This window comes from Theropithecus gelada, chromosome 19, assembly GCF_003255815.1.
Source record: "Theropithecus gelada isolate Dixy chromosome 19, Tgel_1.0, whole genome shotgun sequence".
Taxonomy (NCBI): Eukaryota; Metazoa; Chordata; class Mammalia; order Primates; family Cercopithecidae; genus Theropithecus; species Theropithecus gelada.
The window spans coordinates 30,601,278-30,612,271 of record NC_037687.1 but is presented as its reverse complement, the minus strand read 5'-3'; the positions used below and the strand labels follow the sequence as shown (position 1 = coordinate 30,612,271).

The following is a 10,994-nucleotide window of genomic DNA, read 5'->3' as shown; positions in this document are numbered from 1 at the left end:
AGATGGGGTTTCACCGTGTTAGCCAGGATGGTCTTGATCTCCTGACCTAGTGATCCGCCCGCCTCGGCCTCCCATAGTGCTGGGATTACAGGCCTGAGCCACTGCACCAGGCCATCTATAGTTTCTTTTTTTTTTTTTTGAGACGGAGTCTCGCTCTGTCGCCCAGGCTGGAGTGCGGTGGCCGGATCTCAGCTCACTGCAAGCTCCACCTCCCGGGTTCACGCCATTCTCCTGCCTCAGCCTCCGGAATAGCTGGGACTACAGGCGCCCGCCACCTCGCCCGGCTAGTTTTTTGTATTTTTTTTTTAGTAGAGATGGGGTTTCACCGGGTTAGCCAGGATGGTCTCGATCTCCTGACCTCATGATCCGCCCGTCTCGGCCTCCCAAAGTGCTAAGATTACAAGCTTGAGCCACCGCGCCCGGCCTATAGTTTCTTAAAGACATGAAAAACTAAGAACAACATGCCACTCGTCATCGTTGGTATAGCAATATGCTCAGCAGGAAAAAAAAATACTGTGATAAACTTGTCTCTTTAATACCAAGAAGAAATTCTCGTCCAAGCTTCAATACACTTCCTGTGTTCTCACTAGATATTTCTTTTACTGCTGCTGTTCCTTCTTTTCTACATTTCATATTAGAGGATTGGACAGCCTTTAACACGTCATTGACAGGAGCAAATCCAGGATCCACTGATTTCTTCTCAAAGGCACTCTAACCCATCAAATAGCCCGGCAGTTGCATTCTCACGAATACTCCAGCCATGAAAAAACTCAATAGGACACAGACAAATCCAATGAATAGAAGAATAAATCTATTGAGTTTTGGGATATTTGGTGTATTCGATTGATCCAGGATTATGAGACCTAAACCTCCCATTGTAAACAGGAAGCTGGATGCAAGTCCTTCCGTAATATGTTGTCCACCTTCTCTGTAAGCCAAGAAAGCTACTGGCCTCTGATGCCTTTGTTCATCAGTTATAGAGCCAACACCTTGTTGTTGTTGCGGTTCAACAACAACATCATAAACGATTCCTCTGGTGATGAGGAAGTAAGACACCACCACCAGAGCATACACAGTCATGGCCAACGGCGTGTGCAGCCAGAGCAGCTTCTCCAGCTTCAGGTTGGGACATTCAAGCACTAAGAACGGGACACGGTACAAAGTTCCCATGCAGGCAGCAGCAAGGGCCATTCTGGGCCTCTATTTTTTCTTATGTTTTGAGACAGAGTTTCGCTCTTGTTGCCCAGGCTGGAGTGCAATGGTGTGATCTCGGCTCATTGCAACCTCTGCCTCTGAGGTTCAAGCAATTCTCCTGCCTCAGCCTTCCGAGTAGCCGGGATTACAGGCATGCGCCACCAAACCTGGCTGATTTTGTATTTTTAGCAGAGATGGGGTTTTGCCATGTTGGTTAGGCTGGTCTTGAACTCCTGACCTCAGGTGATGCACCCGCCTCGGCCTCCCAAAGTGCTGGGATTACAGGCGTGAGCCACCGCGCCAGGTCCAGGACAGTCTTTTAAATAAATGGCACTGGGACAGCTGAACATCCATATGGAAAAAAGGTGTTTGACCTCCACCCCGTGCTATTTATACAGAAGATTAATTCTAGTGGGTTGTAGATTGAAATGTTAAAGGCAGAACAATACAGTTTACAGAAGAGCTTCATGTCTTCACGCTAGGGAAACACCTCTTTTTTTAATTTTAAAAAAATAGAGACAAGGGTCTCACTATGTTGCCCAAGCTGGTCTCAAACTCCTGGGTTCAAGTGATCCTCCCACCTTAGCCTCCCAAAGTGCTAGGATTACAGGTGTGAGCCACCACACCCAGCCAGGAAACACCTCTTAAACAGAAGAAAAAAATGCTAACCATAACAGGAAAAATTCAACATTTCATTATATTAAAATTAAGAAAAATAAAAAGTAATAAAAGAGAGAGGACTGTAGTAAAAAAATAAATAAAAATAAAAGTAAAGGTTTATATTAATCAGAAGAAACTAGGAAAAGATTTCCCATAACATAATAGCAGGAATCTAAATCTGAATCTTCATACATTCTTTAAAATTAGACAGATCTGGGCCGGGCACAGTGGCTTGCACCTGTAATCCCAGCATTTCGGGAGGCCAAGGCGGGCAGATCATTGGAGGTCAGGAGTTCGAAACCAGCCTGGTCAACATGACAAAACCCCATCTCTTCTAAAAATACAAACATTAGCTGGGTGTGGTGGTGCACACCTGTAATCCCAGCTACTCGGGAGGCTGAGGCAGGAGAATCATTCGAACCTGGGAGGCAGAGGTTACAGTGAGCCAAGATCATGCCACTGCACTCCAACCTGGGTGACAGAGCAAGACTGCGTCTCAAAGGAAAAAAAAAAATTAGATCTGGCTGGGCACAGTAGCTCATGCCCATAATCCCAGCATTTTGGGAGGCTGAGGCGGGCAGATCACCTAAGGCCAGGAGTTGGAGAGCAGCCTGGCCAGTATGGTAAAACCCTGTCATTACTAAAAGTACAAAAAATTAGCCGGGCATGATGGCATTGGGAGGCTGAAGCACTCCAGCCTGGGTGACAGAGGAAGACTCTGTCTTAAAAAAAAAATTATAGGCCGGGCGCGGTGGCTCAAGCCTGTAATCCCAGCACTTTGGGAGGCCGAGACGGGCGGATCACGAGGTCAGGAGATCGAGACCATCCTGGCTAACACGGTGAAACCCCGCCTCTACTAAAAGTACAAAAAAACTAGCCGGGCGAGGTGGTGGGCGCCTGTAGTCCCAGCTACTCGGGAGGCTGAGGCAGGAGAATGGCGTGAACCCGGGAGGCGGAGCTTGCAGTGAGCTGAGATCCGGCCACTGCACTCCAGCCCTGGCCACACAGCGAGACTCCATCTCAAAAAAAAATAAAAAATAAAAAATAATAATAGACAGATCAACAGAGCAAAGTAAATTACAAATTAAACGCCCACAACTATAGCACCACAAATGATCTTTTAAAAAGTATATATTTAATTAAAAAAAAAATAGAGAGACAGGGTCTTCCTACGTCCCCCAGGCTGGTCTGAAACTCCTGGGCTCAAGAGATCCTCCTGCCTCGGCCTTCCAAAGTGCTAGGATTATAGGCCTGAGCCACCATGTCTGACCACAAATGATCTTTTTTTTTTTTTTTTGAGACACTTTTGCTTTCGTTGCCCAGGCTGTAGTGCAGTGGTGCAATCTCGGCTCACTGCAACCTCCGCCTCCCAGGTTCAAGTGATTCTTCTGCCTCAGCCTCCCGAGTAGCAGGGATTACAGGCACACGCCACCATGCCTGGCTAATTTTTTTGTATTTTTAGTAGAGACGGGGTTTCACCATGTTGGCCAAGTTGGTCTCGAACTCCTGACCTCAGATGATCCACCCGCCTTGGCCTACCAAAGTGCTGGGATTACAGGCATGAGCGACAGCACCCGGCCCACAAATGATCTTAACCCTACTTAATCCCAGACACAAAAAATCAAATAAAAATGAACTGCAGACCTAAAATCAGAAAGTAAAACAATGTTTTCTTTTAGAAGACAACATAGAAGAATGTCTTTATTATATAGAGGTAAGCTAAGATTTACTAAATAGGACCCAAAAATGTTTACAATGAAGAAAATATATAAATTAGACTATATTAAAATTAAGGACTTCTTGCTATAACAAGATGTCTTAGAAAACAAAACAAAATTAAGGACTTTCGTTTCATTAAAAAAAATTTTTTTTTCTCTTTCAAATTTTTGATAGAGATGAAAGTCTCGCTATGTTGCCTAGGTTGGTCTTGAACTCCTGGTTTCAAGCAATCCTCCCGCCTAGGCCTCTGAAAGTATTGAGATTACAGGTGTGAGCCACCGTGGTCCACCTGTTAAGGGTCTTACTTTTTCACCCAGGCTGGAGTGCAGTGGTAAGAGCATAGCTCATTGCTGCTGCAAACTCCCAGGTTCAAGGGATCCTTCCTCCTCAGCCTCTGAGTAGCTGAGACCACAGGCACGCACCACCTGTCATGGACAATTTAAAGATTCTTTTAGGCCAGGTGCGGAGGCTCACGCCTGTCATCCCAGCACTTTGGGAGGCCGAGGCGGACGGACCACGAGGTCAGGAGTTCGAGACCAGCCTGGCCAACATGGTGAAACCCTGTCTCTATTAAAAATACAAAAATTAGCTGGGTGTGGTGGCGCATGCCTATAATCCCAGTTACTCAGGAGGCTGAGGCAGGAGAACTGCTTGAACCGGGACCCAGGAGGTGGAGGTTGCGGTGAGCCGAGATCACGCCATTGCATTCCAGCCTGGGCAACAAGAGTGAAACTCTGTCTCAAACACAAAATTAATTAATTAATTAAAAATAAAGATTGTTTTAGGGATGGTGTCTCCCTCTGTGGCTCAGACTTCTGTGGAACTCCTGGCCTCTATCCATCCTTCCTCCTCAGCATCCAAAAGTGCTGGGATTACAGGTGTGAGTCACTAAGCCCAGCCAGGACTTCTGTTTTTATTATTTTTTTATTTTTTTCTAGGACTTCTGTATTTTTGTTCGTTTGTTTTTGAGATGGCATCTCGCTCTGTCGCCCAGGCTGGAGTGCGGTGGCACAATCTCGGCTCACTGCAACCTCTGCCTCCTGGATTCAAGTGGTTCTCCTGCTTCAGCATCCTCAGTAGCTGGACTAACAGGCATGCGCCAGCACACCCAGCTAATGTTTGTATTTTTAGTAGAGTCAGGGTTTCACCATGTTGGCCAGCTGGTCTTGAATGCCTGCCCTCGTGATCCGCCCGCCTTGGCCTCCCGAAGTGCTGGGATTATAGGCATGAGCCACCACACCCAGCCAGCTTTTGGTTTTAAAAGGACATTATTAAGAAATTGAAAAAGCAATCCACAGAGTGGGAAAAGACATGCAACCAAGGAATTATATCTAAAATGTAATTCCGGGCACGGTGGCTCCCTCCTGCAATCCCAGAACTTTGAGAGGCCGAGACACGCAGATCACCTGAGTCAGGAGTTCAAGACTAGCCTGGCCAATGTGGTGAAATCCTGTCTTTACTAAAAATATAAAAATTATCCAGGCACAGTGGTACATGCCTGTGGTCCCAGCAACTTGGGAGGCTGAGGCAGGAGAATCGCTTGAATCCGGGAGGTGGAGATTGCAGTTAGCTGAGATTGCACCACTGCACTCCAGCCTGGGCAACAGAGCGAAACCCTGTCTCAAAAGAAAAAAAAAAAAAAAAGAGAGAAATAACTTCTATAGAAAAGAGAAAGGAAGAGAAAGAGGGAAGGAAGCAAGGAAGGGAAGGAGGGAGGGAGGAACGGAGCCAGAGAAAGAAATACTAACCAATGGGCCGGGCGTGGTGGCTCATGCCTGTTATCCCAACACTTTGGGAGGTCGAGGTGGGTGGATCACCTGAGGTCAGGAGTTTGAGACCAGCCTGGCCAGCATGGTGAAACCCTGTCTCTACTAAAAATACAAAAATTAACCAGGTGTGATGGTGCGCACCTGTAGTCCCAGCTGCTTCGGAGGCTGAGGCAGGAGCATGGCTTGAACCCAGGAGGCGGAGGTTGCAGTGAGCCGAGATGAGGCCACCACATTCCAGCCTGGGCAACAGCGTGAGACTTTGTCTCAAAAAAAAAACCCCAAAAAACAAAAAAACCAAAGGAAATACTACCAAATGGAGAAATGGGCAAAAGTCTTGGACACATATTTTACAAAGGCAAACTATCCACGTGGCCAACAAACATAGGGGAAAAAAATCCTCAATCTCCTTAGTCATTAGAGAAGTGGTACTTGAGAATTATTTAGGGGGGCTTATTAGGGGCCATCTTCTGTCCCGATTCCCTAGGAAACTCTTGTTATGTAGGTTTGAAATGATTCCAAACACAGCGTTTGGGGTCGTGCAGTACTCTTCCCTTCCTTCTGGTGCGTGACTTCTTATCAGATCTCACACATGAGGCCGGGCGCGGTGGCTCATGCCTGTCATCCCAGCACTTTGGGAGGCTGAGGTGGGCAGATCGGTTGAGGTCAGGAGTTTGAGACCAGCCTGGCCAACATGGTGAAACCCTGTCTCTACTAAAAATACAAAAATAATAATAATAAAATAAAATAAAAGCCGCGTGTCGTGGCGTGTGCCTGTAATTCCAGGTACTCAGGAGGCTGAGGCCAGAGAATTGCTAGAACCTGGGAGGTGAAGGTTACAGTGAGCTGAGATGGTGCCACTGTACTCCAGCCTGGGCGACAGAGCGAGATTCCATCTCAACAACAACAACAACAACGATCTCGCACGTTCTCCCGTTTCCTCTTGGACCCCATATATGAGTTGTTGATTCTGGACTTTAAAAAGGATAGATACACAAGAGTTTGACAGACGCTTTGAAAGCTTAGACTGTGGCAGGCTCATACTGGGGCTCAGAAACGGAAACCTCAAAACGAAGGCTTCCGAAGCAGCTTCAGAAGCGGACGTTTCTTCCTGACCCTCATTCTCTCCCCAAGGCTGGCCATAGAAACTAGAAACAGTCTTTCCCAAAGTGAGCCGTAGACACCAGAATCCCTTTTCCCCAAATCCCGCCATAAACCCTAAAATCTCTGACTAATTTCCCTCCATCTTTCCCTGTAAACACTGACCGTAAAGAATTCCTGTCCTATCTTGTTTGGTTTTAAGTCTATGGCTCTCATTCCAGGGAGGTTTCTGCCCTCTGCCCAGCAGGAGGGAAGGCTGCTCAGAAAGGCCAGGAGGAATCCAGAGAGACGGGTTTGCCGGGTTCCCCATCCGCCTGCCCCTTGCAGTGTGTGACCTTTAGGTCTGACCCGTTTTGTCCACTCCTATTTCTTTTCCTTTCCTTTCCTTTCCTTTCCTTTCCTTTCCTTTCCTTTCCTCTTCCTTCCTTCCTTCCTTCCTTCCTTCCTTCCTTCCTTCCTTCTTTCTTTCTCTCTTTCTTTTTCTTTCTTTTTTTCCTTCCTTCTCTTTCTTTTCTTTTCTTTCCTTTCCTCCCTCCGTCCCTCCCTCCCTCCCTTCCTCCCTTCCTTCCTTCCTTTCTTATATTCTTTAACACAGAGAGGGGTCTTTTCTTTTCTTTTCTCTTTTCTTTCTTTATTTTTGAGACTGAGTCTCACTCAGTTGCCCAGGCTAGAGTCCAATGGCGCAATCTCAGTTCACTGCAACCTCCGCCTCCCGGGTTCAAGTCATTCTCCTGCCTCAGCCTCCCAATTAGTTAGGATTACAGGCGCCTGCCAGCACGCCCGGCTAATTTTGGTATTTTTCGTAGAGAGGAGGTTTCACCATGTTGACCAGGCTGGTCTCAAATGCCTGACCTCAAGTGATCCACCCGCCTCGGCCTCCCAAACAGCTGGGATTACAGGCATGAGCCACCGCACCTGGCCATGTCCAATTCCATTTCTATGCTGCTGTCTGTTTTTTTGTGTTTTGTTTTTGAGACCGGTTTCACTCTGTTGTCCAGGCAGTGGTAGGATCATAGCTCATTGCAGCCTCAACCTCCTGGGCTCAAGCCATCCTCCTGTCTCAGCCTCCCAACTAGCTGGGACTACAGGTGTATGCCACCACGCCCACTCATTTTTAAATTTTTTGTAGAGACAGGGTCTTCCTATGTTTCTCAGGCTGGTCTTGAATTCCTGGGCTCAAGTGACTCTCCTGCCTTGGCCTCCCAATGTGTTGGCATTACAGGCGTGAGCCACTGCACCACCCAGCCTACTTTTTTTTTGAGGTGGAGTCTCACTTTGTCACCCAGGCTGGAGTGCAGTGGCATGATCTTGGGTCACTGCAACCTCCACCTCCTGGGTTCAAGTAATTCTCCTGTCTCAGCCTCCTGAGTAGCTGGGATTACAGGTGCCCACAACCATGTCCAGGTAATTTTTTTTTTTTTTTTGAAACAGAGTTTCACTCTTGTTGCCCAGGCTGGAGTACAACGGCATGATCTCGGCTCACTGCAACCTCCGCCTCCCGGGTTCAAGCGATTCTCCTGCCTCAGCCTCCTGAATAGCTGGGATTACAGGCATGTGCCACCACACCTGGCTAATTTTTTTGTAGTTTTAGTAGAGATGGGGTTTCTCCATGCTGGTCAGGCTGTTCTCAAATTCCTGACCTCAGGTGATCTGCCCGCCTCGGCCTCCCAAAGTGCTGGGATTACAGGCGTGAGCCACCGCACCTGGCCATTAATTTTTGTATTTTTAATAGAGACGGGGTTTCACCATGTTGGTCAGGCTGGTCTCGAACTCCTGACCTCAGGTGATCTACCTGCCTCGGCCTCCCAGAGTGCTGGGATTCCAGGCGTGGGTCACCGTACCCGGCTGGTTCACCTCAAATTTGAACTAGATTTTACTTTTCACATAGTCCTTCCCCATCCTGTGAGCATCAGGACTTTAACAATTTGGAACTCACTCACTATTCGCTTAATGTACTTTTCCTACGGAGTGCATTCCATGAAGTGTGTTCGTGGTATTCTTCTCCCCCTTAAGCACTGTCAATGTTTTTTTTTTTGGTTTTAAATCCCTTTTTATGTCGATAAACTGTGGAAGGCATGAAATCATACCGTAATCATCTCCTTATCTCCACCATAAATAATAGGGCCAGGCGCAGAGACTCATGCCTGTAATCCCAGCACTTCAGGAGGCTGAGGCGGGTGGATCACTTCAGCCCAGGAGTTCAAGACCAACATGGGCAACACGGCAAAACCCCATCTCTACCAAAGATACAAAAATTATCTGGGTGTGGTGACGTGTGACTGTAGTCCCAGCTACACGGGAGGCTCAGGTGGGAGGATGGCCTGAGCCTGCTGCACTCCAGCCTGAGTGACAGAGCGAGACCATGTCTCAAAAAAAAAAAAAAAATTAAAAATTAAAGAAATTATCATAAGAGCACTTTTTGTCTTGCAAAAAGGATTTTTTTTTTCTTTTTTAATTTTTATTTTTATTTTTATTTTTTTTTTTTGAGACGGAGTCTCGCTCTGTCGCCCAGGCTGGAGTGCAGTGGCCAGATCTCAGCTCACTTCAAGCTCCGCCTCCCGGGTTCACGCCATTCTCCTCCCTCAGCCTCCTGAGTAGCTGGGACTACAGGCGCCCGCCACCTCGCCTGGCTAGTTTTTTGTATTTTTTAGTAGAGACGGGGTTTCACCAGGTTAGCCAGGATGGTCTCGATCTCCTGACCTCGTGATCCGCCCGTCTCGGCCTCCCAAAGTGCTGGGATTACAGGCTTGAGCCACCGCGCCCGGCCATTTTTTTTCTTTTTTTAGAAGGTCACTTTGTGACTGGGCTCGGTGGCTCCTGTAATCCCAGTACTTTGGGAGGCTGAGGCAGGTGGATCACCTGATGTCAGGAGTTCGAGACCAGCCTGGCCAACATGGTGAAAACTTGTCTCTACTAAAAATACAAATATTAGTCAGGCGTGGTGTTGGGTGCCTGTAATCCCAGCTACTCGGAGGCTGAGGCAGGAGAGTCATTTGAACCTGGAAGGCGGAGGTTTCATTGGGCCGAGATGGTGCCACTGCAGTCCAGCCTGGGAGACAGAGCCAGACTCCATCTCAAAGAAAAACAAAAACAAAACAGTGTACCGTGCTCTGTGTGAAGGTGGTCTCCTTATTTGTCTACAATCAGTGGTGTCCAATCTTCTGGCTTCCCTGGGCCACGTTGGAAGAAGAATTGTCTTCAGGTACACATAAAATACACTAAGGATGGCTGATGGGCTGAAAAAACCCCAAATCGCAAACAAACTCATCATGTTTTAAGAAAGTTTATGAATTGGTGTGGGGCCGCATTCAAAGCCATCCTGAGCTGCAGGCAGCCCGCGGGCCGCTGGTTGGACAAGCTGGGACTCCACATCAACCCCGCACCCTCCCCCTGGCAGAGCTCCTGCCTCCGCTGTGCTTTTTCACTATAATCTAAACTCCGCAGCTAAACTTTCTAGGCGGCAAGATTTCACTCAGGGTGGTATAAAATTAAAACAGCCAATGAAGGGAACTTTTTTTCTTTTTCTTTTCTTTTTTTTTTTTTTGAGACGGAGTCTCGCTCTGTTGCCCAGGCTGGAGTGCAGTGGCTCAATCTCGGCTCGCTGTAAGCTCTGCCTCTCGGGTTCACCCCATTCTCCTGCCTCAGCCTCCTGAGTAGCTGGGACTACAGGCGCCCGTCACCACGCCCGGCTAATTTTTTGTGCTTTTAGTACAGACGGGGTTTCCCCGTGTTAGCCAGGATGGTCTCCATCTCCTGACCTGGTGATCCGCCCACCTCGGCCTCCCAAAGTGCTGGGATTACAGGCGTGAGCCACCACGCCCGGTGGAACTTTTTTTCTTAATTGATAGATAATAATTTTACATATTTATGGGGCACTTGATATTTTGATACATGCATGGAGTAGGTAATGATCATCATATCAGTTTTCAATTTTATTGGCCAGGAACTATGGCTCGTGCCTGTTGTCATAGCACTTTGGGAGTCCAAGGCTGGTGGATCACTTGAGGTCAGGAGTTTTCAGCCTGGCCAACATGGTGAAATCCTGTCTCTACTAAAAATACAAAAATTAGCCAGGCGTGGTGGCATGTGCTACCTAGAGACTACATACCTACAACTCCTGGTAGATTGATTGCAGGGTTCTTTTTTCTTTCCTTTTTTTTTCTGAGATGGAGCCTTGCTCTGTCACCTAGGTTGGAGTGCAGTGGCACAATCTTGGCTCACTGCAACCTCTGCCTCCCAGGTTCAAGCGATTCTCCTGCCTCAGCCTCCTAACGGGGATTAACAGGTGTGTGCCACCACACCAGCTAATTTTTGTATTTTTAGTAGAGACGGTGTTTCACCATTTTGGTCAGGCTGGTGTTGAACTCCTGACCTCGTTGTCCGCCTGCCTCAGCCTTCCAAAGTGCTGGGATTACAGTTGTAAGCCACCGAACCCGGCCCTGGGTTCTTTTTCTATCTGGGAATCAGGTTCTCCTTCTCCTTCCCATGTTCTGACTTCTATGAACAGTAGTACTTTTTTTTTTTTTTTTTTTTTTTTTTTTTTTTTTTTTTTTT

General features: G+C 47.5%; 1 pseudogene; it reads right to left on the bottom strand.

Annotated features, from left to right (window-relative positions):
* Positions 1-711: 711 nt before the first annotated feature.
* On the bottom strand, positions 712-1,194 carry LOC112613440 (annotated as a pseudogene).
* Positions 1,195-10,994: the final 9,800 nt, after the last annotated feature.